Source organism: Sminthopsis crassicaudata, chromosome 1, assembly GCF_048593235.1.
Source record: "Sminthopsis crassicaudata isolate SCR6 chromosome 1, ASM4859323v1, whole genome shotgun sequence".
Lineage (NCBI taxonomy): Eukaryota > Metazoa > Chordata > Mammalia > Dasyuromorphia > Dasyuridae > Sminthopsis > Sminthopsis crassicaudata.
Window position 1 is genome coordinate 298,535,116 of NC_133617.1, and position 23,814 is coordinate 298,558,929.

Sequence of the window (23,814 nt, forward strand, 5' to 3'; positions counted from 1 at the left end):
GAGGTAACAAAGAGTCAGACATGACTGAAAAATGAATGAATGATATCAAGGTCTGATTTGATAATAAGTTTATATTAGAAATCAAGACCCATTTTATAAGACTGAGGCCCAGAAAGGCAAAAAATGTCCTTAAGTCACAAAGGTAGTAAGAGAAAGGCTTCTGACTCCACATGTCACTCTTTTTACTCTATAAGCATTCTTTAATCTTCTCCAGGTAAAATATCCCTACTGTAAGCAAATGCTTACATCTCAGATGTCAGCAGTTGGCCAAAAATCAAGGCTTGATTTGTTGGTTTATTAATAATGTAAACTTCAGGGATGTGTTATTTGTGCAGATTAAACCTAAAAACATATGCATAAACATTCCTCATCAGAACCTGGTTGTTAAACTTTTTCAGTGCTCATTCCTTGCTCAATAAACATTGTTTGAGGTTATCAAGAGTGCAATAGGAGAAGTGTCAGGGAATGAAGTCATCACCAGACTGAAACCTAGTAATAATAGTAACAATGAGCATTTGTATAGTACTTGAAGATTTACTTAGGGCTTCACTTCCATAATTTTTCCAGTCTCTGTCAAAGGTCTTACTAAAATGAAATACAAGAACAAAACAAGAAATATGGTCTGTTCAGCTCAGGTATAGAGTGATATTATCTCTCTTGTCTTAGACATTATGTTTTTATTCAAGCTGTGCAAGATTGTGTGTTTGGCAGCGATTTCAGATTGTTGACTCATGTTGATGAATCCATTCATATTGATGTAGTTCACTAAAACCTCTATGTTCTTTGGACATAAGTAACTGTCTAGACAGACATCCTTATTCTCTACTAATAAAATTAATTTTTAAATAAGTTTTTATTGATGTATTCCAGGTTTTTTTTACATCATCATGTTTTCTCCTACTGTTCCTCCTCCCCATCCCAGAAAGTCATCCAAAATAGAATAATGATTTGAAAAGAAGAAAAAAACCAGCATAATTAATCATTACATTGAAAAAACTCCGAAAATATGTTGATGTATCACATTTAAGAGCTCTCATCTTTGCAAATAGGTGGGAATGTCTTCTTAGATCTTTGGAACCATGCTTGTTTTTGTAATTTTGCAACATTCACTTTTGACTTGTTTTGGTTGTTCTTTTCATATATAGTGTTGTGGTTACTGTTCACATTGTGTCCTTGGTTCTGCTTACTTCACTATGCAGCAGATCTTGAAAGTCTTTCTATGTTTTTCTATATTCAAAATATAATATTCATCATTTTTCCAGCACAAATCTGAATTGATATTTTGGATCTGATAGTTTTTTGCTATATAGTCTTTAGCAAATCTTAATCTCTCTGAATCTCAGTTTCCTCATCTGTAAAATAGATAATATTTGAACTACTTTCTAAAATCACTATGAGAACATACTTTATAAACCACTGAGTCTCACATAAATCTCAGCTGTTAGCACTATATTGTCTGCTTTGAGCAATAAACATATTTCTTTCTTATTTATATTTTGATACCTAATATAATCTATTCATCTTTTGACATCTTCATATGACATAGGCTCATGATCTTTTCTCTGGATATTCTTGAGGTTATCTATATTTTTTTCCTAAAATGTGAGACCCCAGAATTGAAAACAGTAGTTCTAATTCACTCTGACCAGGTTAGAGTACATTGGGAACAAAACTTCATTATTATTGGAAATTATGCTTCTCTTAATGTAGATTATATATCTTTTCCTCTCTTCTTCCCTCCTTCCTTCTCTCCTTCCTACCTTCCTTCCTTCCTTCCTTCCTTCCATTCATTTCTTTCTTCTTTCCTTTTTCCCTGCCTTTTCCTCCTTTCTTCTTTTTTTTTCTTCTTTCCTATTGTATTTTTCTTTCTTTTGGCTGCCATATTTCACTAACAATTCATATTGAGTTTGAACACAACTAAACCTGCCAGAATTTTTTCAAACAAACTAATTCTAAACATACCCTCCTCAATTTTTACTTGTAAAGATGATTTCTGAAACTCAAATATAACACTTTCCATTGATTTCTATGACAATTCCTATTATTAGGTTGAACTCAATCTTATAGTGACTGAACAGCATTTTTTTTTCTTTAGGAGTTTTTTTTTTTTTAATTTTATAATTATAAAAAATTTTTTTGACAGTATATATGCATGAGTAATTTTTTTATAACATTATCCCTTGTATTCATTTTTCCAAATTTTCCCCTCCCTCCCTCCACTCCCTCCCCTAGATGACAGGCAATCCCATACATTTTACATATGTTACAATATAACCCAGATACAATATATGTGTGTAAATACCCTTTTCTTTTTGCATGTTAAGTATTAGATTCCAAAGGTATAAGTAACCTGGGTAGATAGACAGTAGTGCTAACAATTTACATTCACTTCCCAGTGTTCCTTCTCTGGGTGTAGTTGTTTCTGTCCATCATTGATCAACTGGAAGTTAGTTGGATCTTCTTTATGTTGAAGATATTCACTTCCATCAGAATACATCTTCATACAACATTGAAGTGTACAGCCATCTTCTGGTTCTATTCATTTCACTCAACATAAGTTCATGTAAGTCTCTCCAAACCTTTCTGTTTTCCTCCTGTTGGTCATTTCTTACAGAGCAATAATATTCCATAACCTTCATATACCATAATTTACCCAACCATTCTCCATTTGATGGACATCCATTCATCTTCCAGTTTCCAGCCACTACAAAAAGAGCTGCCACAAACATTTTGGCACATACAGGTCCCTTTCCCCTTTTTAATATTTCTTTGGGATATAAGCCCAATAGCAGCAATGCTGGAACAAAGGGCATGCACAGTTTGATAACTTTTTGGGCATAGCTAAACAGCATTTTATACTATTGTATTACATTGTAAGTTTAGAACCCAAAGGTACTTTATAAGGCATCTTGTTCAGATCTTTTATTTTATTGGTAAGAAAACAAAATGAGAGAGTTTATGACTTGCCTAGCTTTATCCACATAAGTAGTGACAGAATCAGAATCTGAATTCTATTCTTCTGACTGTAGTCAGAGTTTTTCCCTTGTACCAGAAGTTTTTCTTTGAGCAGTATCTTTCCAGTCTGGTAACTGAAACTCTCTATCATACCTATATTTAGTTTTATGATTTCATTTATCCATTTCATTTTAGGATGTTATTTAACCATTTTATTCATTGTGTTGGGCACTCTATAGTATGCTTCCACAGCAATGTCACTCTATTTCTCTCATTTTTGTTCACACCTACAAACTATTCTATTACGCTTCTTTCCTTTGGTTTATATCAATTGGAAAAATGAACTGGACTTCCTCTCGTAATGAGTGCCACTGACTCTACTTAAGAGAATTTTAAAGAAAATCTACTACACTAGGGCCTTCATGTTATTTCATCAAGTTCTATTCTAAAAATAGAAATCCTTTATGCAATGTACTCATTAGTTTCTACTACTTCGTGATACTCTAGTAGCCTCATTTTAATACTGAGACCTAATATTTTGCTCAGACACTGTATAATATTTCGGTCCTCACTCACACATATTCTTTTGCCTATCAGTTTTTATCACTCATTTTAAATTTTTTTTTGTGGAAATTTTTTTATTTAAAGATGAAATGATGAAAATTGTAAGTAGAAGGAAGTTCATTGATGTTACATATTGGAATTTTGTGGCAGATAATACCTCCTTTCCAATCTTTTTCCTACCTTTCCAATCATTTTGTACCTGACTTACTCCCTACCACTATATTACACCTCTAAATCTGCAGTCCCATGATTATATTTAAATGGTTCTGTTTTTTAAAGAGCATCTACTCCTATTTTTTGTTTTATAGATGAAGAAACAAATTGAGAAAGATTGAGTTAAAATAAGTATGCTATGTGAGTCAGGATTTGACTAGAGGGAAAAATGATGTTTTTGGAGATTGTTATCTAATATTAGCTTATATATTAAATGCCTTATTATAAAATCTCATAGTCTTTACTGTGGCAATATTCTATAGTAAGAATGACATTGTATAACATGACTTAGATTTTTATTTTGAGACATTAAAAACTCCAAGATATAGTGGAGAGGAAAAATTATATTAATAAAGACTGAAGACAGGGCTATATTGTGAGGTGGAGTATATACCAGGAGAAGTCCATTTTTTAGAATCAAAGGGAACAAAGAAGGTCTTAATGGTCCTAATAATTTCTTTTTTAAATTCAAAATTATTTCAAGAGAATAATTTTATTTTTCCTGGAACTAATATCCTGACTTAGTATTGTTGGCTTTGTTTCTATATACCTAGATTGTCACTTTTAGACAGTATTTGCATAAACCCAGAAATTTAAATAGCATATGTGACTAAGGGACTTTTTTGTTAACTTTGACATTTTTCACTTAGTTATGCAATTATTGAGTGTTTATCATGTTCCAGGGATTTACAAAGAGGATATAAAAATGAATAATGTATAATTCCTGTCTTTTAGAAATTTCTCTTCTATATACAATTTTAAACAAATCCCAGTGTTAGAGCATTATTTCTTATGTAGCTTCTTTTCTGGATTCACTTTTTCAGTTTCTACTTGGACTAATAAGTTGGTTCCTCAGAGGCCAACTAATTACTGTTCTTCTCTCAAATTGAGGAGTAACCTGTGAATCTGGGGAGTTTATTATTGTCATTTATACACATATAACTTGTATGTTCCCCTGTATCAAGCAATCAGAATACATAAGTAAACCTTTTTTTAAAAATTATTTTTAAAGGGCTATTTACTGAGAAGGTATAGGAAAGACAGCTATTACAAAAGCATTCCTTCAATATTCAGTCCCTTCATTCTCCTCTTGTACTCACATATTCCCTAGGAGAATGGGCTCAAACTTATACAGCACATATGGCTAGAGGTTAAACTAACAACTCCAAATTAGTCAATTTTTTTTTTTCCTTTTATGGAGTCTTCATGAGATTCTTCTTAGGTTAAGAACCTCTGTTGGGTTCAAAAGTTGGTATCCTTGAAGAGTTCTAAAACTTCCTTCTCCCTGCTTCCAGTATGTCTAGTTTGACCTTATTGTGACTCTTAGTACCTGGTTGGATTTGGTTGAAAACATTATTTGTTACTGGTCCAATCTCTGAAGACATGGATGGTAAAGGTAATCGGGGAGTATAATACTCAGTCTGCTGCCAGAAGGCATTTTTGAGCTTGAAAGCTCCTGAAGCTGGATAACTACTGGACCTAATAATGATTCCACACTAATTTGTTCAGAGGTGTATCTACTCCTCTTCATCAAATAACAACTATTTTTTGTGTGTGACATTATTGGCTTTCATACAATAACCAAAACACTTCATTCTGCCAAAATTGATTATGCATTTATTTGTTCCTAGTTTATGCCTTTGCTTGATTAATTAATTTGAAAGGATGAGCCCTCTGTGTTTAATTGAGGTTGTGTAGATCCCTAACCTTATACTTTATAGCAAAAACAGTTTATGTCAGTCTTTGTACTAGCTATATGAATTCCAACATGTTTTTGTCTTTCCCTTAATCTCTACTTCCTTAAAACATTTAACAAAGAAATGAAATTTGGACAACTTTTTATTTTAAACTTAGGGGCTAAGGAAAATATCAGCGTATGAAATTTAATTCAAGGAATTCCAACCCTGGTAGAAGCAACTAAAGGTATAGTAGATAGAGCTCTGGGTCTTAAGTCAGGAAACCTTGAGTTTAAATCCTGTCTCTGATACTTAGCTATGTGACCCTGGAAACTATACTTAAAAAATAAACTATTTACTTTAGTTCCCCCAAACATAAAATGAAAAAATAGCATCTTCCTCTAAGGGTTATGAAGATAAAGTAAGGTAATATGTGAAAAACACCTAGCACATAGCAACCACTTAATAGTTATTCTTCCCAACCTGGGGTACACATATCTCTAGGGAAGAATAAGTCAACAGAGAATACAGGGAAAAACTAAATGATCCTTTTGAAATATTTCAAAAGTATAGTGGTGAAAGGATGTGGTATAGTATATCTGAAACTTGTAAAAAAGAGGATTGAAGGAATAATAGTTTAGAGATGAGACCTTTTTCATATTGAAGTAAAAAAAAAAAATCTGCAACAATAACTTAGGGAAAGGTGAGCAAAGAACTAATGTCCAATCCATGAAGTTGTAAAATTGTAAATGTATCCTTCTCACTAAATCCTGTTTGTAAGGCTTTAATTCTATTTGTAACAGCTCATCTCTGTGAGTAAGGATTCTCAGTTCTGTTCTCAAAGAAGTCCAAAAGAAGAAACAAAATAGCATCTAAACATGTTATGTGGGTATCTTTTCAAAAAGTATACCAAGAATAAAACTGCTAGTTGAATGAGACACAGAATTAAGACACTACTTTTTTTTTTTTTTTACTGTTCTGATAAACATTTAGCAGTATCATGGTGCTGAAATGTCGTGTACCTAAAAAAGCCTTCAAAATTTCTTTTTATATAAAAAAAGTAATCTCTATATTATGTGAATAGTCATGGTAAACTCTTGAATTTTGCTTTCCTAATAATAGGAAATGTCATAGGAATCAATGGAAAGTGTTATACTTGAATTCCAGAAATTATCTTTGCAAGTAACAATTGAGGAGGGTGTGTTTAGAATTAGTCTGTTTGAAAAAATTCTAGCAGGTTTAGTTGTGTTCAAACTCAATATGAATTGTTGGCAAGATATGGCAGCCAAAAGAAAGAAAAATATAGTAGGAAAGAGAAAGATCCATGTAAAGCCACAAGGTATGGGGGACCCAGGAAGGTAAAAAGTTCTTAACATCATTCACTGCCATAAACAGAATGATACTGTGAGACCCAATTTCACTCATTTCAACAGCTTCTGGGACTATCCATGGAGATTTTGAAGCAACTATATATTCAAAGGAGGTAGGTGCTCTTTTCTCACTTAGTTTCATGAGAAAACTGCAGGAGTATGTCTATGTATTTTAAAGATATTCTGAAGCTTTATTTCTACAAATGGATATTATTTTATCAGTAGGAGGTAGCTATGTTTAAAAACTTATTCTAATTAATATACAAACTTGGAAGTTGTTTTGTTCTGTACTAGCAACCAGATGTTTGAATAAGAAACATTGATATGAAAACATTTCAAATATAATGACAATGTTTTATTTAATGAGTCTTCATTAATTAATCTCTCTAAATTATTTCAGTCCAATAGCACATAGATATACAATTTCCAGTTGTTATTTTCTTTTTATGTTCTAAGAGTTCAGAGATTAGAATCAATATATAGAACCAAAACTGTGTAAGCACATTTACAAGTGAATAAATCCATATGCTCATCATTGGTTAGAAAACTCAGTGGTACATCCCAATCATACAGTCCATAATATCCAGGGGCCTATGAAACTATATTTATTAACTGTTCATAAAACTGCCCAGCCTGAGTAAATGCTTAAATAAAAATATGGTGAAGAGACAAAGTCTTTGTTGTATCTACAAGAGTAGACATTCCAAATTTCATAGTTCACTGTAAATATCCTGCATCCCAAATTCAAATTATGCCTTTCAAAAAATGCAAATTGCTCAATCTCAACACAGATCATTAATGCTGGAGGATTCCTTAAAGCTTATTTAGTCTAATTAGTCACATGGTACAGATGAGGAAACAGAAACTAGAGTTTAATTTCCCAGAGTTAAATAACTTTTCAAGGTCATACAGGAAAACAATAGTAAAATTTAGACCAGAACACAAATTGACTGACTCTCAGACCTGTGAGTTTTCTACTATGCCAAAATAGTTTTACATTTATCTAGCACTTTTACAAGGCTACCAGATACCGGATGCACTACCCCAGACAGACCACTTAGTAATTACCCACTTTTGAAACAAGCTTGACTCTGTGGAAGCAAGCCTACATTCATGATTTCTGTAAGACAAATATTTGGTCCTCAGGATGGGAACACAGGAACCAACTTTGGCCTTAATGAAATCCTAGACCTAGGCTTGTTTAAAAAGTGGTTGGTGACTGAGTAGTCTTTCTCACAAACATTAAGCAGTTTGTCCAGGGCAGTGTATGGGACAGGGGCTGAAGGGGCTTAGGCATTCTCTATACCATAACAAGCCCAGAACACTTTGGAAGCTAGAGTGACACAGGTGGTTCAGACTAGTGTGTAATTGGTACTTATCAACCTTGGGAGTCCTAGTAACAGATGCACTCAGCCTTTCTCCTTCCAGCTAAACTCCAGTCAGCCCTATAATAATTTTTTATGGGTGTGATGCATTGTTTTATTTGTTTTTTGTGTTAAATAAATATGATGAGATTTACTAAAAATAAAAATTTGGGGTGGGGCTAGAGTTATTCATAGGAAATCCTGTTGTCCTAACCCCTACAAATGTCAAACAACTGGATACAAGATACATATGAAGGAGACACCATGCAAGGTGATTATATAGAAGGCAGAAATAGGAAACACCTCTTTCAGAAGGTGGCCCTCTGAGCTGAATCTTGAAGGAAGCATGGAATTTCAACAGAGGAAATAGCCAGGGCAAAGGCATGGAAATAGGACATGGAGTATCATGTATGAAAACAAAAAGCAGATTTGGACCTGAGCTCCAAGATATGATCAATGTACAGTCAATCCTCAACTTTCATGGAAGTAGCATCCTAAAAAACTGGGAGAAAATTACAATTACTAATATTAATATGCTGAACCTATGGGAAATAGGTCATTAGGTTCCTGGCCACCAAAAACTATAATATTTCAATAGAGGTCACTGAAAATTCACTTTCTGCATATAATTCTTTATCACAAAATATTAATTCTGATAATATACCACTTTCCTAACAATAACCAGGAAATAATCCATAAAATACAGTACACAAAATAAAATTAGTAAAATACAAAACCATTTTTCTCAGTAATAATTCCCTAGAATTGTGTGACTTTTTTTTGTGCTAGCATACCCCTCAAATCCAACCCAAAATATTTATTTTAAACAGTTTTCACTTTTATAGTATGAAATCTACAGAACTATAAATACTGTACAGTAAATAAAATTCTCAAAACAAAAACATTTAAAATTGAATCTTCTCTTTCACTGTGCCCTCTCAAAACCAAGGGAAAGATTTCTGGGACTTAGTCAATACTGTTGGAAAATAGCACGACTGGCAAGATCTTGACCTCATCTCCTACACTCTCCTTCATGGTTGGTAAATGGCATTGGAGATAATGACGGATGTGCTAACTCTAAGTAATCTAACAACCACATTGTCTTCCTGTGATATTTGAGATCTTAAAGATCTCTTAAAGATCAGGAGCATATCAGAAATGAGTTAGGGTTTAATATTTAGACTGTGATAAATGATGGGATCAGTGACCTGAACATCTCTTGCCAGCTGGTCAATTAGGCTGACGGTGGCAGCAGACATTTCAGCACAAAGTTTATCTAAGTTTTATTTTCTCATTAAGTCACATCATTGACTTGGCATGCTTACACTATGCTTTGGGGGCATAATTGCATCAGAAAACTGGAGTTTTAAAGGCAATAAAATTATGCAATGAATTCACTGGGAGCTCTTTACAACATTGGGGGAACAAGATCAGTAAAGTGCATTTTTTATCTACTGTGCATATCTTTGAATATGTAGTTGCCAAAGTGCAAGTGAAAATGAAATTACTAATAAAATCACATGAATAAACATGAATCTGAGAATTGATTGTATAACAAAACTAAAATGATAGGAAGGGCTAACCTAAGAGAGAACTTCATAGGGCATACAGAGAGACATTGGAGTCTTTAAGGCAAGTATGTGTCCTTTAGTGTTTTTCCCCCTAGCTCATATTATGCTTTGCTGACCTCCCATAGCTTCAATAATTGTCAACAATTGTTTAATTGAATGGTGCAGAAAATGATTGATCTCCTTCTGCCTTGTCTGCCTGTTCTTGAAAGCCTACACCTCTCCTCTTAACCATCTGTTGCACTTAGCATTTAAAATTTGAGAAGTTTAAGAGACCAGAATTGTATAGTATTTAAAATAGTTTTTAGAATAGTACCAGCTCAGTGGAAAGAGTGCTAGAGGTTGTGTCTAAATTGAAGCTTTGCCATTTGCTACTTGGGTGACTTTGGACAAAACATTTCTCTATGGGTCTCAGTTTTCCCATTTTATAAAGTTTGGTAGATTGGACTGGATGCCTTATAAGGTCTCTTGATATTTTTGTAGCTGTTGTTATAGAGGACAAGCTCATGACAATGAGATTGCTACCTGCATTAAAGTGGCTATGTTCCCGTCATGATGAATCCTGATGAGATCAATGAAAAATTGTATGAAGAATTAAAGATCCTCATCATCAATGTGCTGAAAGAGGACAAGCCTATAATTATTACGGGTGACTTTAATGCTAGAGTAGACTTTGTGGATGTACCCTTGTAGCAAACACTGGCATTTTATAGACTATATCATTGTAAGGAGAAGAGACATATAGAATGTGAAAGTGATGAGGGTCATATGGGATATAGATTATTGAAATGATCATAGATTTATCCTCTTTAAGCCAAGTATTTTCATTCAAATAAAGCAGCAGCCTAAGGCTTAATGTCAACAGATTAGGTACTTTTCTGATCATGAAGAGTTTAATTGCTAACACACAGTTCAACAGTGGACAGAAAAGGAGTAGATAGCTTTAATAGATATGGTGGATAGCAATGCATTTACTCATCTGAATAAGAAAGCTTGCAAATATCAAGACTGGTTTGATGAAAATGATGGGAAAATACAGAAGCTGCTAAATGAAAAATGAAAACTTCACAGGATATAACAGAAGAATAGTTCATCCATCTCTAAAAAGACAGGGTTTAACTCCATCAAAAGTAAAGTGAAAGAGGAGCTTAGACAGGAAATTCTTGGCTCAGTAAGAAGACTAATGAAATTCAGTTTTATGCTGGTAGTAACAATCTAAAGCACTTTTATGATGTCCAGAAGGCTATTTATGGGCCAAAGACATATAATGTATATCAATTACTCAGTGTTGACAGAGCCACATTAATTAGTGATAAGGACATGAATCTGGAGAGATGGTCTTCTCCACAGTCTGTTATCAATCAATTTATTTCAGGTTGAAGTTAATTTCTCTCTAGCCAAATTTCCAACTAAAAAAGAGATTTTGAATACCATTTGGCTCCTCTTGTGTGGCAAAATGCCTGGTGTTAATTCTATTCCAAATGATGTTTACAAGTTGTTGTTGATGGTGGAGTCTATTGCTCATATGAAAGCTGACTGAAATTTTTAGTTATATGGCAAGAGGAGCTCAAGGGTATCTCTATTGTCCATCTCTATATCAGTAAAGGAAATAGGTTGTCCAATGACAATCATGGGGCTCGCTCTCTTGGTCAGAGCTGGCAAGATTCTTGCTAGAGTCCTCCTTAGATTGATCCTTCACGTGGAAGATGGTCCATCCCTCTGAGAGCAAATATGGCTTCATAAAGCCCATAGAACAATTGATAGGGTGTTTCTTCCCTCAACTCCAAGAAAAATGCCAGAAGCAGAACAGAGGTTTGTACACAATGTTCATTGATCTAGCCAACACCTTTCATACTATAAGTTATAAGGACTTATGGAAAATTTGGATGCCCAGAGAAGTTTGCCAGCATCCTATTTCTATTTCATGATGGCATGCTTGTTCATGTTCCGGATAATGGATGATGTGCTCAAGCTTTTCCAGTTGCCAGTGAAGTGAAACAGGGCTGTGTTCTTTTTATCATGATATTTTAAGCAATGTTGTCAGATGCCTTCACTCAGGATGAATGTGGCATCACAGTCAGCTACTACAATGACGGTAAATTATTTTACTTGAAAAGGCTACAAGCCAAGATTAAAGAAAGTTGGTGCATGAGTTTTTGTTTGCAGATCCTTGTGCACTCTGTGCAGCCTCTGAAGTGAGATGAAACAAAGTATATATTGATTTTGCTAACTTGGCAAGTAAATACAAGTAATTCACTAGCCAAGACCACACTATCCATCTGTTCAATCATTGAATACAATGGACAAATTTTAAATGTCATGGATAAATTCACTTACCTTGGCAGCATACTTCCCAGGGATATCTGGAGTCAGGAAGATCTGAGTTTAGACACTCACTAGCTGTGTGACCCTGGGCAAGTTGCTAAATACTGTTTGCCTCAGTTTCTTCCCCTATAAAATGATCTGAAGAAGGAAATGGAAGACTACTCCAATATCTTTGCCAACCAATCCCCAAATGAGGTCATGGAGAATTGGGACATGATTAAAAAGGACAGAACAATGAATGACAATAGCAGCTGCATGAGGACATTTGTGTGCTCACAGGATGGTAACGAGAAAAATACATTCTATAAACTAGTAGGTGCAATACAAATGTCAACTATTAATAATACTAACTTTGACAATGTTTTATCTCATTTTTAAATACATATCTCTTTTGATCTGTACAACAACTCTGTGAGGTAAGGGCTGCTATAAACTCCATTTTATAGATGAAGAAACTGAGACTTAAAGAAATTAGGTGATGTTCACAGGATTATGCATCAAGTAAATGTCTAAGGTGAGTTAGACATGTCTTTCTGGATCCAAATCCGATGCTTTATCCACTATACCAAACTGCCTTAAAATTAAAAGGAAAATTTAGAAATTATGTCCCTACCTCACTCTCTATTATCTACTCCATCTCTAACTCTTACTTCTCCCCTTCCTCAAGATTCATGGCTTTTCCCTTTCCAGATTTTTGACCAGGAAGCTGACAGATGAGTCCCTTTTAGTCCCAATAGCTAAGAATCATCTCTACAGTGAAGATGACTCCATTGTCTTATATACCTGTTGAAAGATCCAAACCAAGAGAACTCTATATAGGAAGAAGTATGGAGTAGATCTTGTCAGAGATGTATACTCATGCTGTAAATATTGCCATATGCATCTCCAACAAAAGAGATGACACCATCTGTTACCTGTCCTTGCAATACAATAAATATTTCTAATACTTTTCAGGACATAAGAGAATAGGGGCCTTATCTATGTCACTAGTTGATGAAAAATGTATCTACATGTTTAGATAAATCCATTTGACTCTGGAATCCTCAAGTCTTCAACTTTCAGGACCTACTATATTATCAGGGATGATATGTGCTTTTTTACCCAGAAAGAATCATTTTTGTTGTTGGGATAAATTCTGAGATTGTGAAACTTTATGACCTTAGAATTTTTCATAAGGGGTCACTTTCAAACTTCAAGATGCAGGAGGACAAGACCTGTGAATAAATAGGTCTAAAGTTCAGAAGTCATGGCAAACATATCCTCAAAGCTATGAATGGCAGTTTTATCTATCTTACTGATTCATTTAAAGGAGTAGTGATATATTCCTTCAGAAGATATGACGACAGCAAATCTGTCATTTTGGAGGCTCTCTAGGTTCTCAGTTTATCATGACTAGCTCTGACAATAGCAAGGGTCATGTCTGAAATGAAGAAAATGGAATAAATGTGGTTAGGTTAAAAAGGGAACATAATGGCCCCATAGCCTGTTTGCAATTCAACCCAATGTTCATGACCTTTGCCAATACTTGTTCCAACATGGTGTTCTGGCTGCCCACTATAAATGACTCATAATGACTCTTAGACATTAGTGGTGCTTGCAAGTTAAAAAGCAACAATGAACAAGTAAAGGAATTGAGATTTTTGTTCTGGTCTAAAGATCCTTCCATATAGCCCTTTTAAAATGAACATATATGTAAACTTTTTAAAAATTCCTTTGCTGCATTCCTTCAAAAGTACTACTGGTGCTGTAGAGATAAAATGTGACCTAAACACTCTGACCATGAGTTCCTCAAGCTTCTTCTTTAGGGCAAAGCTATTTTAGATTCATCAGTATATTGGTCTCTCTTTCCTGCTTGATAACTTAAAAAAGCTTTATATATTCTTGTTCTCACCTCATGAATGCATAAAAATGTATGGTTCTGTTTAAGGTGCCAGTGCATATGATTACTGAATGTCCCCACTACTGTGGCTTTTTTCTATAGCCATCATGTTTCTTCTGTGCCAATTTTTTTCTCAATAGCATTTTATTTTTCTAAACATATTTAGAAAACATTTTCTAAACATATCTAAATATATATATATATAGATCTAAAGATATTGGAATAGTTTCCAATATTCACTTTTGTAAGACTTTGTGTTACACATTTTTCTCTCTCCTTTCCTTCCCTTCCCTTTCTCTAAGACAACAACAATCAGATATAGGATAAATATATATAATCCTTTTAAACATTGTTCTATATTTGTCATATTGTGCAAGGAAAATCAGATTAAAAGGGGAAAAAACCATGAGAAATAAGACAAACAAAAAAGGTGAAAATACTATGGCTTGATCCACATTCAGTCTTCATGGTTCTCTTTCTGGATGTGGATAACATTTTAGATTCCAAATCTATTGGAATTGCCTTGAATCACCACATTGTTGAGAAGAGCCAAATCCATCATTTTTTTCATCTTCACATAATCTTGTTGTCACTGTGATGTTGTGTTCTGTCTTTTAATCTTTGTGTATATATTTTATGGGATAGGATACAAATATATTTGTTTTAAATATAGAAGTTGCTAACTCATTCCACTATTGGAAAATGAGACCACTCTTCCTTCTTCCCACTCTATCACCCAAAATTTTATACATAGGGTATATATAATACTACCTATTTCTTTTTTAATAATAGAGTTCTATTTTCAAAATACATGCCAAGATAGTTTTCAACATTTACTCTGGCAAAACCTTGTGTTTTTCTCCCTTCCTTTCCTCCAGCCCCTTCCCTAGGCAGAAAATAATCCAATATGTGTTAAATGTGTGTAATTCTTCTATATATATTTCCACACTTATCATGCTGCACAAGAAAAATCAGATCAAAAAAGGGAAAAAGGAGAAAGAAAATAAAGTAAACATACAACAACAAAAAAGATGAAAATACTATGTTGTGATCCACATTCAATCCCTACAATCCTCTTTCTGGATGCAGATGGTTCTCTCCAACATAAGTCTATTGGAATTGGCCTGAATCACCTCATTATTTTTTTTTTTTAATATTTGATCTCAGAAACGATTTTTTTAATTTTTAAATTTTATTAATGTTATAATTATAACATTTTTTGACAGTACATATGCATAGGTAATTTTTTACAACATTATCCCTTGTACTCCCTTCTGTTCCGAATTTTTCCCCTCCTTCCCTCCACCCCCTCCCCTAGATGGCAGGCATTCCCATACATATTAAATATGTTATAGTATATCCTAGGTACAATATATATGTGCAGAAATGAATTTTGTTGTTGTTGTTGTTGTTGCAAAGGAAGAATTGGATTCGGAAGGTAAAAATAACCTGGGGAGAAAAACAAAAAATGCTAATGAGTGTAAACTCATTTCCCAGGGTTCCTTCTCTGGGTGTAGCTGATTCTGTCCATCACTGATCAATTGGAATTGGGTTAGCTCTTCTATATGTTGAAGATATCCACTTCCATCAGAATACATCCTCATATAGTATTGTTGTTGAAGTGTATAATGATCTCCTAGTTCTGGTCATTTCACTCAGCATCAGTTGATGTAAGTCTCTCCAAGCCTCTCTGTATTCATCCTGTTGATCATTTCTTACATTCCATAACATTCATATATACTAAAATACACTAAAATTTACCCAACCATTCTCCAGTTGATGGACAGCCATTCATTTTCCAGTTTCTAGCCACTACAAAAAGGGCTGCCACAAACATTTTGGCACATACAGGTCCCTTTCCCTTCTTTAGTATTTCTTTGGAATATAAGCCCAGTAGAAACACTGCTGGATCAAAGGGTATGCACAGTTTGATAACTTTTGGGGCATAATTCCAGATTGCTCTCCAGAATGGTTGGATTCTTTCACAGCTCCACCAGCAATGCATCAGTGTCCCAATTTTCCCACATCCCCTCCAACATTCTTCATTATTTTTCCTGTCATCTTAGCCAATCTGACAGGTGTGTAGTGGTATCTCAGAGTTGTTTTAATTTGCATTTCTCTGATCAATAATGATTTGGAACACTCTTTCATATGAGTGGAAATAGTCTCAATTTCATCATCTGAAAATTGTCTGTTCATATCCTTTGACCATTTATCAATTGGAGAATGGCTTGTGAAATCACCTCATTGTTGAAAAGAGCTCACGTCCTTCACAGTTGATTATCTTATAATATTCTTGTTTCTGTGTACAATGCTCTCTTAGTTCTACTCATTTCATTCAGCATCAGTTCATGTAAGTCTCTCCAGGCCCTTCTGAAATCAACCTTCTGATCATTTCTTATAGAACGATAATATTCCATAACATATGGAATATCATAAGTTATTCAGCCATTTTCCAGCTGATGGGCAGTTTTCAGTTTCTTGCCACTACAAAAAAGACTGTACTTATGAGTCCTTTTCTCTTTTTTTATAATCTCTTTGGGATACTGATGGAGACACTTCTGAACCAAAAGTTATGCACAGTTTGATAGCCCTTTGGGTCATAGTTCCAAATTGCTCTCCAGAATGATTGGATCTGTTCACAACAACAATACATTAGTATCCCAGTTTTCTCACATTCCCTCCAATATTTATCATCTTTTCCTTTCATTTTAGCTAATCTGAGAAGTGTGTAGTTGTACCTCAGAGCTGTCTTATTTTGCTTTTCTCTAATCAATGATGATTTAAAGTATTTTTATGACTAGAAATGGTTTATTTTATATCCTGCAATTTTGCTAAAGTTGTTAATTTCTAGTAGTTTTTTAGTTGAATCTCTAGAATTTTCTAAGTATACCATCATATCATCTGCGAAGAGTGATAATTTGGTTTCCTCATTACCTATTCTAATTCTTTTAATTTGTTTTTCTTTTCTTATTGCTAAAGCTAACATTTCTAATACAATATTGAATAGTGATAGTGAGCAACCTTGTTTCATCCCTGATCTTATAGGAAATGCTTCTGGTTTATCCTTATTATATAACATGTTTGCTGATGGTTTTAGATAGATGCTACTGATCATTTTAAGGGGAATTCCCTTAATTCCTATGCTCTCTGATTTTTTAATAGAAATGGGTATTAGATTTTGTCAAATGCTTTTTTTGCATCTATTGAATATTAGTTTGGTGATTGATATATACTATCTTTTTCTAATCACTAAAATACACAAAGATGAATCTATTTTTATCATTCTCCTCTTTTTTATTTCTGTTTTGTATTTCAATATGATGTAAACCATTTCATTTTTTCTTTTGATATTTTTATTGATATATTTTGGCATGATATTACCACTTTTCTATAAATATTGCCAATAATATGAAAAAAGAAAGAAAAACATGGACTGACATAAATGACTGGCATAAATCATCCAAATTTACCTATGGATCTATTCCCATAATTTCTTTGCATTTATATTTATTTTAGTCAACAATAACTATTTTATGTAAAAAGATTCAGTATTTGGCCCTCACTTTAAAAAAATCTTTTGTTTTGATATCATATTTATATATTTTGATTCTACTCTTTTGAATTCTTTGAATGCTAACTGCTTAGTATAGTGCCTGGCACAGAATAGTAGTATAATGAATTGTTATTAATTTACTTATAGTTTAAATATTATTGGTTGAGTGATTGCTTAGTTTGAACTTAATCAATAGGCTATCTCTTGTAACAGAAAATAAAAAATAGTGGGGAGGGAAATGCCACAAATTTAACTAATGTATCAAACAAGTCTGCCAGTAATTATAATATTCTATATCCATAATCTCCCATCTCTGACAAGAAGGGAGAGAGCTCTATCTTATCTCTTCTCTGGAGACAAAGTTGTTCACTTCAATTACTACAGTCAGTTTGTTACTGTTGTTGTTGTTGATACAATTTTTGTGAGTTGCTTTAATATCTGTGAATATTGTTTTTCTGTTCTGCTTACTATATAAATCCATATAAAACTTTCCAAGCTACTCAAAATTCTTCACATCTATCATATGAAACAATAACATTCTATTGTATTCAGATATTAGAATTGATTTAGCCATGTTCCAATTGATTGGCAGCCCACATCTCCAGTTCTTTGCTATTACAAAAAATGCTGTCTCAATTATTTTGGGAGTAGATAGGCACTTTCTTTTAAAGACAGAAAACCTATCATATAACTTTTCAGCATTAGATGTGATTGTATTCTAGAGCCCTCCTTTAAGCCTATCTCTTTTAAAACTTCACATTTCTATTTTCTAAACATTCTCACATTGTTTTTAGCAAGATTTTAAAAACCTGGCAGTGTGATATAGTGAATAGGGCAGAGTCAGTGGACTTGTGTTAAAAACTTTGCATATAAAATTGACATAATAACACTAATTCCTACCTCATGGATTATTAAGTGGAGAGGAATGCTCTGTGAAATTCAGCTAACTCTATCAATGTTAATGAATGACATGAAAGAAGATGTAGAGTCAATGGCACTACAATGACTGGGACTCATTTGCCATATATAGGATTATTCTCTCAGAGTTACAACTCACCAACATGGCGTTTGTTGCTTGGTACTCATAAGACCTTGCATCAGCTTGGGAAAGTGTTGTCATGGTTGTTAATAAAATAAGGTGATGGAATATAGAATTGGAAAGAACCTTTCTACTCCTGAGGGGAAAAAATCTCTTTTCTTCCTTTTTACATTGAAAAGGTACTGCTTCATGCTATTGTTATCCAATTGTTTCAGTAATGTCTGATTCTTTGTGCCCCCATTTGGGGTTTTCTTGGCAAAGATACTGGAATGATTTATCATTTCCTTCTTCAGCTCATTTTAGATATAAAAAACTGAGGCAGACAGGGTTAAGTGATTTGCCCAGAGTCTCACAGCTAATAAATATCTATAACCTGATTTTACTCATGAAAATAAGCCTTCCTGACTCCAGGTCTAGTGCTCTATCCATTCCACTACCTAACTGCCCACTGCTTTTAATACAATTACAAATATGAAATCACATGCATGCATATGTAGTCAAGATTTGGAATCAGAGGACCTCTAACCTTAGACAATGTGAATCTCTGGATCTCAGTTTCTTCAGTCATAAATGGTTTTAAAGGTCCTCCTAGCTATAAGTTTTATAATCACATTCATCTTATTTATTTTCAAAGGATAATTGAATCACATTTAATAGCAAGGTCATTATCAACGTGGTGTCTTCCTCCATATTAAGCAAATATATATTCAGATAAAAATATAAATTTAATTTTGATTCTGTATCCCATTTGTATGAAGTGGGGCTAATGTCCTATGTATGAAAACTCCATTTAGATCCTCTGTCTTTTAAAATTTTACTTCAACAAACATTTAAGTGACTACTTTGCATTGAGCACTTATATATTCTTAAAGCCTTTCTTGGAAATGATCCAAATCTTAAAAATTCAATGGTCAGTAAAATCTCCAGTCTAACATTACCAAGATTAGCATAGCCATGATGACTTAATCTGGAGCTTCAGGGAATTAATTCACTATTATCAAGGCTGTAAAACATAACTCTAATTGACTCCTAACAATGTGTCATTTTTTTTATTTTTATATTTGGTACAAGTAAGTATATTACTTAACCACTTGGTATAGTAAAATACTTGCACTTTAGCTAGACTGGCAGGCAAGGAAGACAAAGACTTAAGACAGAAATGATGGGTGATAGCCTCAGGAGAAATTGAACTGTCTGAAGACATGAAGACCTGTGGGACTTAGATATTGTCATGTATAGTACCAGGCAGGTCTACCTGGGACAAAACTGTGATGGAGGGAAAGTTGTTCTTGCCATTCTCTCCTATTTCCTATCCCCTTATATGAATCTATGGAGAAATGATCTAAGATGACCTTAAAATTGAGTCTGACAGTCTGACTGAAAGTCTCTGATTTATAAAGATTTCTGTTTGATCCGGAAGAATCAGAAATGTTCTTATGTGACTGAGGGAGTGAGGAGGAGAAGCAGATTTTGGATTCTGTCCCTATCTTTTAGAAGATCAAAAGTGGTCTGGCTCCTAAGGTGGGGGCATGTAGGACCACAATACTTTTAAACTTGTAAATTAATCCCTTAGACCTGTCAGTTTTCCTGCTGGTAGTTACTTTAATCTTTATGTGTTCACCTGTGATGCTTAAAAATCATTAAAAAAATTGCAGAAGACATGGGAACAAGTCAAATCATTGATCATTTTTAAGAGCTTCCTATGGACCAAGCATGGTGCAATTGTTTAGTTGCCTTTAGAAAAAAAAAAAAAAAGTGATCAGTTCGCTTCCAAAGAAAAAATGGATCAATCAATCAACCATTTATTAAGCACCTGGTATGTTCCAGGTACTATTCTGGACATAAAGGATTTTAGGACAGAAATAAAACACTCTCTGTTTTTAAGAATCTTACATTCTTTTAGGGAAAATGGCATGTATGTGTGTAAGTAGATATAAAAATATGAGGTAATTTCTGAGGGAAAGATATTAATGAATGACAGAAACCAGTCTGGAGAGTGGTAGCCATAGAAAACTAGAAGAGAATCTCATAGATCTAAGGACATTGGAGCTTTTTTGTGAGGGAGAAAAGTGAGATCAGGAAATACAGTGGGTCTTGGCTTCCATGCATGGTATGATCTTCTGCTCTCCCCTGGCTTTCTTTCACTTTTTGCTGCTTAGACTTGCTTAGGAAGAACTTCAAAAGATTTGGTCTTTGGTGAAATTAATATCAGTGATATTTGTCAGAAGCTAGAATTTTTATTATGATTTAAAGGATGTGAAGATTTTTTAAAAATGAATGATTTGGGACAAATACTGATGGAAAAAATTTATAAGGATTTATGTTTTAGAATACCAAAGTATTTTCTTCTATAATCATTCTCTGATCTATATTCTCTCTCATCTGATTGATATTAAAAATATTGATGAAATGACACAATCTTGGGATATATCATCCCTGAAGGAAAGAAGAGTCTTGCTTTCTACTTCATGCTGCAACAGTTCATGTAAGTTTTCACACATCTCTTGGAATTTTACCTTTTATCTTTTCTGATATTATTTCAGCTAATCTTCAATTCATGGTTACTACCAATTTTCAGTTACTCATTATAAAAATGTGCTACCATGACTATTTTTGTGCATATTGGTCCTTTCCTTCTTTTTTGCTCTTTATTGGTAATATGTGTGTATGTATATCTGAGCATGAACATGTGTTTTATCTTTATTGATAATATACTATATATTGTTATTCAAAGAACAAATTGAGATAAAGTGATTTTTAAAAATAAATTCCAATTGCTTTCCAGAAGAGTTAGACTAATTCAGAGCCCCTCCCAAAGTACATTAGAATACTTTTACTCCCACATCCTTTTCTTTGTTTTGCTTTCCTTTGCTAATGTATTCTTGGATTCTGCTTTTTGACTCTTCCTGCCAATCTCCTTCTTTTTGTGGATTAAGTTATCTCATTCATGACTGACTAATTACTTTGTCTTCCCGATGCTTCTTCTACCTCTCTCTTTACAAAGAGGAATAGATGAAAGAGAAAGAATGTGATCTAGAGTAGCAATATGTAACTGATAAAATCTACTTCCACTCAACTTTTTTTTCTTTCATTTTAAGCCACACTTTATGAACCACATTCTGAAGTTTAAATATATATTGCTTGTTACTGTTCCTTCTTGAACTCTCCCTTCTCTCCCTTTTCTCTTTCCTTGTTCAGTTTGAAGTATTACTACATAAAATCTCTGTATGAACTTTTATGTGTTCAACCTTCATTTCATATTCAGATAAGTATGAGTATATTCCACCTGCTTCTTCCCTTAATTTTCCCCTAGTGCATTAATTTTTTTAAAAACTGTAACAAAACTTTTTTTTAATTCTTCTGATTGTCTTATTGAATTACCTCAAACTTTGAAGACATTAAGATTCTGAAAGGACACTTATCTCATTTTTATCAAAATGGAAATATTCTCTCATTTTTAGCTTCTTGTAATTGCTTAAATATATTGATCTTTTTAGGTTTCCCTTACATCCTATCTTTTCAATTCACTGTTTATATTCTGCTCTATCTTTTCATCAGGAATGGTTGAAAGATCATTATTCTGTTAAAGATTTGATGGGGGTTGAGGTCCCTTTAAGATTCCTTTCTAATTGCCCAACCCATGGCTGACCTTGATTCACAAATCCTGGTCAAAGGCACTCTTTGAATATCCGGGCCCAGCCCCACTATCAGCTCAGCTTCCCCCAGCCCTCACCTAATCTGAGCTAACTGAAAAGCCTGCCAAGAATTTAGGGGTACCACCCATCATCTTCTAGGTATAAAAGAAATAAGCCAGAGCTCTCTCTTTGCAGGAGCCCTCCCAGCCAACACATGGTATCCTTCCAGCCATGTAAGGGTTCCTGCCCGCCCAGCGGCCACCTCTGGCCCTGACGTCTTTCTAACTTAACTTTACTTCCAAATTCCTACAATAAACCTTTTATTTGTCAATCCAGGTTTTTGGGCCTGTAAATTCATTTACAAGGGACACTGTGCCTCATGGGATTATTTTACTATCTATGTGCTGAGAAATGGGGTTTCCCCCTTTCCTTTCCCTCATTAGATTCACTCTCCAGTCCCCCTCCTCTTACCTTCCCCCAACTTTAGGACTACATTCAGACTTGCAGGATAAACCATTCTTGTTTATATGCCTTCATCTTTCCTGCCAAGTCTTGTTTTACCTTTTTTTTTTTTTTTTTTTTCTGGTTGTTTGCATCATTTTTCTTTGATCTGAAAGCTCTAGATTTTGACTATGTTACTTTCAGGAGTTTTCATTTGACAATTTCTTTCAGTAGTTGAGGGTTTACTATTTACTGTCTGAAAATGTTCATTTATAATTTACTGAATGATGCCTCCTAGAGTTTTTGGTTTGTTTGTTTGTTTTTAGGAGATGGTTGCAGAGGAAGCCTTAGATTTAATAAAATGTGATGTTTTTGAAATTTCACAATTATTTTTCATTGGTTTATTTTCCAAGTCAGTTGCTTTTGATAGTAGATAGCTTACATTTTTTTTTAAAAATCTGATTTTTCTTTAACATTTTTCATTGCCTCTTGTAGTTATTAATTTCTATTAAATTCTAAAGATTTCTTTATCTCTTGTTCTAACCTTTTTATTCCTTCCATATTATTCCCTTCAGCTTTTTATTTCTTTATGGCCTGTTTCATTTTTTCTATGTACTTAGAACTATGTACTAAGTACCTCTTGTACAAGGAATATTCCTTGTAACAAGGCCATATCCTCCATTGAGATTCTGCTAGTACTCTTTATGATGCTACTCTTTTCTTAATTATTGCTTCATTGTGCTTGGTGCTTCTTTTGTTTATTTATATCTTTAGCTTCACTTTCTGCATAGACTTTGTTCTTCTATTCCCTCCTTCAATCTTAGATAGGGAGAGGGATTTGGGGAGGGGTGATCAGCCTATATTTGTTCTTGATTTTTAATACTCCTGCTGCAATTTTTCTTACCTTCTGATATTTCTGTGCTCATAAGTACTAGACTTTCATGTCCCCTTCTAGAGCTTTGTGGACAGCATTCTCAGATAAGATTGCTGCAGTAGTCTCTCATCGGATCCTTGGGCATCCCTATTTAAGGTTTTGTTTTAGGTGCCAAGACTCATCATTTGAGAGCATGTGGTTTTTCCTCCTTCCAGTATCAGTGGCTTTTGTTGTCTTTTTGTACAATCCTAGGTTGATTTGACAAAGCTAACTTATTTTCTTTTTTGTATTTATTATTCTTTTTTTTTTTTTTATCTGATGCTCTTTTTGGACTATTGCTGGAATATATGTGGGA

The 23,814-nt window shown here is 33.8% G+C and overlaps 1 pseudogene; it reads left to right on the plus strand.

Annotated features, from left to right (window-relative positions):
* Window positions 1-10,265: 10,265 nt before the first annotated feature.
* LOC141552213 (WD repeat-containing protein 82 pseudogene) lies at window positions 10,266-13,606 on the plus strand (annotated as a pseudogene).
* Window positions 13,607-23,814: the final 10,208 nt, after the last annotated feature.